General features: G+C 37.5%; 1 pseudogene across 1 annotated transcript; it reads left to right on the top strand.

Moving 5' to 3' along the window:
- The first annotated feature begins 1,425 nt into the window (after window positions 1-1,425).
- Window positions 1,426-6,975, top strand: LOC109106203 (annotated as a pseudogene). The gene is made up of 2 exons (XR_006162014.1): window positions 1,426-1,886; window positions 5,372-6,975. The product of XR_006162014.1 is annotated as a growth/differentiation factor 6-A-like (transcript).
- Window positions 6,976-7,289: the final 314 nt, after the last annotated feature.

Genomic DNA, 7,289 nt, shown 5'->3' with positions numbered 1-7,289 from the left:
CTGGAGTAAAAAGTGTGAAATCTAACCCTGACTCCCTGTGAATTTAGGTAAACTGGCACACTTTTTGCCAATTCAGGTAAATTGGAATACTTTTTGCCACTGAGATGACTGGGGAAAAATATAATTAACCTGAATACACTCAGTATGGTCTGACCATATAATTGTTGCTTGCATTGGACTTTGTTGAAACTTATGAACTTTAAATAATATAATCCACCTACATCGACTAATTGAACATAATTTTTTCTGGGTTGGTTTATGTAAATATTTTTTCTACTTTAGCCATTTTTTTTTCAAAATGCAATGCTATTGATGACCGCAAGGAGGCAGTGCAGCGCAAGATAACGGGACAGGTGAAGCTAGAGAATTAACCGAGTGTCTGCAGCCAGTTTTCGTGAGGATAGAAGTGAGACTTTTTACATGACAGTTACAATAATGTCTTTCAGCTTTAGGACTGAAACATTTACATAGACAGGACTGCCTGGAAATTAATTTGACCATAGGCCTACATTTCAATATAATTTTATTCCACTGAAGATCGAAACTTCCAACATTTTTTAATTTCTAGGGACTGGTGCAGCTCTTTGCGAGATGACGTGCCCTGCAGTGAGGTACTTGTTGCCAGTGCAATAGATCTGTAATATTTTTGTCGACCTGTTAACCTCTGTCAACGTGTTAGTCTACTTGGAAGGCCTGACATCCTGTTGCGTTGCCTGGTGCAGAGATCTAGTGAAGACTAAAGCCCCCCGCCCACCCCTAGTTGCTTATTTTCCTTTCAGGACAGACTCCCAAGACTGAGCAATTGGCTTTTGGACAAACAGGACAAAAATATAGATGGAAAAAGCTTTGTCTTTAAGGATTTATTTTTTATCTCTTTATGTATGTGTCTGTGTGTGTGTGTGTGTGTGAAATATAAAATGTATATAAAATATAGAATTAATATAAATGTTAAATTTATTATTTATCTACATGAATAATATTTTTCTAAATAAAAGTTACTATGTAAGCATACTTTATAATATATTTCATAATTTAATATATATTTTATACCTATGTATGCAGTCATATACACTTAGATATAAAAATATCTCAGTGTTATACATTTAATCATATTAAATTATTTTATTAAAATATATTATTACTTAGATTATTGTTATATTAAAATAATAATTATTTTTTATTTTAAGAAAAGTATCTAATTATTATTATCCTTTATAATATACCATTGTTATGTATCCCTATTAGCCTATTAATAATAACAATAATACATTTTAAATGAATTTTATATAGCAAATTATTATAATGACGTGCCTTAGGAGGTGTACAGAAAGTCTGGAGAAATTCTCCAATAGATACAGGAGCGTCTGTGGAGTGGGCGTGACTCCTGAGCGAGTGTGTCTGCAGCCTCTCACTCTCGAGCGCACTTTTGAGGCACGCAACACAGATCTCGCGCTGTCCGTACTTGTGAAACAAACACAAACCAAAACACCCGGCTTTTCTGGGAAGACACGGCTCGCCTTCACTTTTTTTGGGGACAATAACACCATGGATGCCTTGAGAGCAGTCGCTTTTTACACGCTCTTCATTTTCCTTTGGAGTTTACAGTATTGCCAGTCAGCTGCGCTTATATCGCAGAAAAGGAGCAAGGGTGCCAGGAGCGCGTATGATGGACAAAGTTCACCCAAATTTCTTAAAGAGATTTTCGCATCCTCCCCGGGAGCGGGTCGCCTGGATGATTTAAAGGACCCGGTTGTGCCTCACGATTACATGATTTTTTTTTTAAGGGCTTATTACTCCGCTGATGAAATGGGTGTGGATGAGTGCGTTTTTTTTGCTCTTTTAAGTGTGTGAAAACAATATAGAGAGTTTTGTAGACAGGGGAAAAGGTTTGTTTTGTTTTGTTTTCCTACATGCATTATCTGTCTGAATTATGTATTATGCATTTTCAATATTTAGTAATGCACCATTATTTTACTTTGAAATCTTTGTGATATTGTAACACAGACTATAATTATTTTAAAATTATGTATATGCTTTAAACACAGACTTGTGAAGCAACGACTTTGTGTTAGTAAAAAAAAAACATTTGCTCTGAAAAAACATAAATAGTCCTAGTTTATTGTTAGAGGGAAAATAATGAATTCATCCAACTTCTCTTGATATAACTTTCGAGGGTTTGTTCGTGTGCTAATGGTTTGGTGCTCACTCGTCCTTGGGTTTGGGCCACAATTTTATTGTCAGCACGACCTAATATTTCGGCTAGTATAAAGTTATATTAGTTTTACATTGACCCTAAGGTAACATGCCAATAAAACACTAATTGGTGCGTTTTCTAAATGAAGGCAATAAATCATTCCCTTAACATCCTCGCGCACAAGCAGTCCGAGCTGTTCTCACCAACCTCATGCGAAGAAAAACTAGTTACATGCGGACATAATATAGTATTAAATTCGCTGTTTTGTTCTGAAAGGAAATATTTTATTTGTACAATAGAAACAGTCTTTTTGCTTTCAAAACAAAGACTTTTATTTCAGTGTATAGAGGAGTTTTCAGTTGCATTTTTTTTTATTTAACAATGTAATGCGTGTACGTTGCTTTGAAATTGGATGTCCTTTAAGCAAAGTAATCGTGTGAACATTGTAGTGCAAAGGAACGTAAAAACATGCGAAAGAAATGTATAGGCGGATGAGAAAGAGAGATTTTGGTTTGCGAGATAAGCGCGTTTTTAGCCTTTGAACAGAAGCGCAAACTGAATTGAAGAAAAAAGTTCACTCTCCTCACTGATTTTGATTTGATGTGTCATTGGCTATGACCCTTCACTGGACCCTCTGAGGGTTGCTTTGCATCAAACCGCTGATTGGAGTATTTGAACTGGGTGATCTAATTGAGTGTCCATGTCATAACATATCAAACGTTGTCTATTCTCCCGTAATGAACTAGTTCAGCCAGTGGAACATCACCAAAAGAGAAGAGCAAAAACTGGAAAGGACCTTACGTCTGTTTAGGTTTGGACAATTGTTGCTTTTGGGGGCATTTTGCTGCCTTTGCCTTCAAATTGTGAATAGTTTAGTGCATTACGTGGGGTTACAGATCAAAAGTTTTTATAAGCATCTTAAACTGCTATTGGTGTATAACACTTACCAACAATACTTTATGTAAAATTAAACCGTTCCAGTTGCCTGGCTGCACTATACAGTGTCTTGGCTATATGCACCATGCGCGTCATTCGCTGCTGAATGTCATCAAGAATCATTTCCACTCAAGCGCCGTTCAATTATGATAAGGCTGTAATCTTTTTGTGTAACAGGAAGGAATTTCCTCCAAAACAGATAAGACATTTCCCCAAATTTTAGATCGTTATGGTTGCAAGATCAGACAAGAACAAACGGAATGTATGAAAATTACTTTTGGCACTTGTAAGTAACTCATTAAAACGCAGATGGTTGCCCCAGTGTAGCCACACCAAGAGAGTCTCCTCTCTCTCTCCATCTCTCTAATCTCTCTCTCTCTCTCTCTCGTCCTACAGAATCGAATTATTGGAGAAGAATGTTCATTGATTAAAAGCGAGCGATTGTGTGGCTTGGGTGATTTATGAATTTCTGTTAGTGGCCTTCACTTGTCTCGGTTATCTGTTTAGGCCGTCGCGTAAACTCTTGCTGCATGCAATTGTATTTAATATGCGCAATAATCATTTTTGATCGGGGATGTTGTTTTTGGCAGAAGGGATGAAATATAAGCGGGGTGCTTTTTAATGGGGTAGGAGGGAATTCAGAATTGTTAATTATTTGGTGACCTTGTATTCGATTTGTTTGAGGTCTTATAAAAACGCTAATGTGGACCATACGTGCATAGGAACCAAAACAAACATTTAATTTGAATTATTTGAAAATTATGTTCACACATGGACAAAGATAGTCATAATAATATTCATTTTCGATTTATTTGTTCTAAATATTAATTAAAACTACAAATTAAATGCCGTTTTTAGGTTTGATTTCATTTGAACTGCAGTGCAGTTATTTTGTATTTAAGCATTAAAAGCAATCCACTATCGAGCAGTCATATTAAAATCAGTCTGGTGTTATTCAAAATTATGCACGTATTTGTCTGGGATTTTGTTTAGGCTAAATTATATCTGTGCCCAAAGCGTAGTTGGAGCGATAATACTCTAATAGTTCAACTAAAAATTCTTACATACACAAGCCCACTTGGACTTAGATAAATGCTTCTCGTTCGGTCCGTCAGAGAGATAAAAAGGCGGTGATAAAGTGCGACTAGGCCTCTGGATTCCTGAAGGGGAAAGAATGTATTAATTGTGCATTGTTCAACACGTACAGTATGTCGCTTTGTGTCTGGCGCACATACCCCCCCCCCCCCCCAACACACTCTCTCTCTTTCTCTCTTTCTTCCTCACTATGGCTACCAGATCTTTTATTTGCGTTATCACCTGTACATATTCATGACAAATTATTTTGTGGCTTGGGTTCCAAACAGAACCAAAAAATGCTTCAGATCCATATGAGAACATTTTTACGTTCTAAAGATAACTTTTAAAAAATGTATAGTATTTAGAAAATTTACCAATGCTTCATAGACCCCTAAAAACAATTCTGATTTGAAGAACCTGTAATGTTCCATCAATAATTTTTAATCCCCCCCCAAAGAAAATATGTATCAAAAGTGTTTCTTGATAAGAAGAGGGTTCTATGCTGAACATGAGAGAACTTTTAGAGTGTAAAGTGTAAGCTTGGAGAAATAACACATTTTTGCTTCACTGACAAGGCAAAAATGATTCCTCTGAAAATATTGTCATCAATTATCTTGTTTGTTAATTTGTGGGCTACAGCTGTTTCATCATATCTTCTTGTCTAATTTTAGATGGATAGTCTTTTAGACTTGATTTTGTGTGAATCTGCCCCACTTTCCAACATGAAAGACTAAAAAAAAAAAAGCCTGGTTTTCTGAGCATGTGAGCCAGCAGAAAGATAACCATAACCATATATTAACCATATATCTTTCTTTTATTTTTATTTCCAAGATGCATTCTAATATTAATAATTAAAAAAAAAAATGTTGTAGGCCTATATGCTAGCTACACTTACCAAACTTAAACATTTTAGAAAAAGCAAAACAGTAAAATATTTATAAAAAATAATGAAACTGTGAGTTACTAAGCTACTGCCTCTTCATCATCTTCGTTTCTACTTGTTTTATTTTAGCTAGCTACTCTTTTATACCTAATCTTGTGTGTATTTTCCAACTTAAAGGCTAAAAGAGAGCCGAAAATAAGGTTTTAGGTTTTACCTGGCCCTTTTATGAGAATGTGAGTCACTCTAAGTGAATCTGACTGCAATTTCTCTTTATCTTGCAGACAATCTCACGCTCTCTCCTTTGCTAAGACAAACGTATCTGTTTGATGTCTCAACTCTCTCAAACAAAGAGGAGCTGGTCGGTGCTGAATTAAGGATATTTCGCAAAGCGCCCGGGGATGTCCAACCGTCCCCATTAGGCGTCTACACTCTTCATCTACTCTCGTGTCGATCAGAGAGGCCACTGGCTTCCAGATCCCTTGATCTTCAGGATACCCGAAAAGCAGAATGGGAGGTTCTGGACGTTTGGGGAATTTTTAAAAACAGACACCAAAGGAATCGGCTTTGTCTCCAGCTCAAGGTTACGCATAGCAAATCTGACACCGAAATCGACCTAAATCAACTGGGTTTCCACCGGCACGGCCGAACGCAGCAAGAAAAGGCCATATTGGTGGTCTACTCGCGGTCTAGGAAAAGAGAAAACTTGTTTAATGAGATGAAAGAGAAGATCAAGTCTCGCGGATACGACGATGAGGATGAGGAGAGCGCGCTACAGTTTAAAGCGCGGCGCAGACGGAGAACTGCGCTCAATAATCGCCATGGGAAACGGCATGGCAAAAAGTCCAAATCGAGATGCAGCAAAAAGGCACTGCACGTCAATTTCAAAGAGCTGGGATGGGACGACTGGATCATCGCTCCGCTGGATTACGAAGCATACCACTGCGAGGGCGTGTGCGACTTCCCATTGAGGTCGCACCTGGAGCCGACCAACCACGCCATCATTCAGACGCTTATGAACTCCATGGACCCCAACAGCACGCCGCCGAGCTGTTGCGTCCCCACAAAACTCAGCCCCATCAGTATACTATACATAGACTCCGGCAACAACGTCGTGTACAAACAGTACGAGGACATGGTGGTAGAACAGTGTGGCTGTAGGTAGCGAATCACACACGAGGGTTTGGCACCAAGGCATAAAACACTTGAACGACGCGTAAAGACGCGCTTGAACCGCCCTAACTGCGTATTATCACTTATGCAAAAGGGATTCTTCATCAGAGACATTTTTGACGATTTAAAAGATTTCCACAGGCCACTGTTCTTGGTTGTGCCAAGAGCTTGTGTACAGTTTCTCTAGACTTGGAAAAATCTTGCTTTAGAAGGTTTGTCGTCATTTTTCCTTACACATGCTGGGTTTCCTTTTGTAATTACGTGTCCAAAAAAACCTAAGTATCTCTTTAACGTGTCGTCTCTCGGACGAGGCAGGTAGAATTAACGCCAGATTTAGTGCGTAACCGTCTGGACACGATTCACTGAGGATTGTGTTACACCATTATCTCCGTGGACTCAGAAGAATGTGGAGACGGGCACCTGTTCAAACTCATCTGTTAGTTATGTGGATAAGATACTTTATGGTATATGGATAATGAAAGAGCAAAACGCAGTGCCCTGGAAACGCTTTTTTTTTACGACCACTGGAGCGTAATCGAGTCATATTCAGCTTTTGGGGGCAAAGGTGAATGTACCAAACATTAAATAAGGCATAAAGCGATTCTACAGAGAGAAAGAGAGAGACTGACTGATGACTTACTGATGCTTTTTTGAGGACAACGTTCTCGAGTTAAGGTTTTTTTTTATTTTATTTTATTTTTTATTATTATTATTTTTTTTTATTTTATTTTATTTTTTTTTGTTTTTATTTTTTTTTTCAAAAAGTATTTTTTTTTGCTTTCTGAGAAGACAAAAAAAATGGAAATCCATCAACGTTTGCATCTTTATATAAAATGCACTTCCGCAACTGTCGAAGTAGTCTGGAAGAAGAGTTTTTCCCTATCGACTGTCAAGTTAAAAAAAGAGACTCGAAAGCGAGATTATATTTAAATGCACATTAGCTTTGAATGCACTGTTGTACATTTTATTAGCTGTAAATATTTGTAAAGTAAATCCTAATGTGCAACGTATGAAGAAATGCAAACCCAC

Source organism: Cyprinus carpio, chromosome A16, assembly GCF_018340385.1.
Source record: "Cyprinus carpio isolate SPL01 chromosome A16, ASM1834038v1, whole genome shotgun sequence".
NCBI classification, from domain to species: domain Eukaryota; kingdom Metazoa; phylum Chordata; class Actinopteri; order Cypriniformes; family Cyprinidae; genus Cyprinus; species Cyprinus carpio.
Note: the sequence above shows the minus strand (reverse complement) of the source record. Positions and strands in the feature narration are given on the sequence as shown.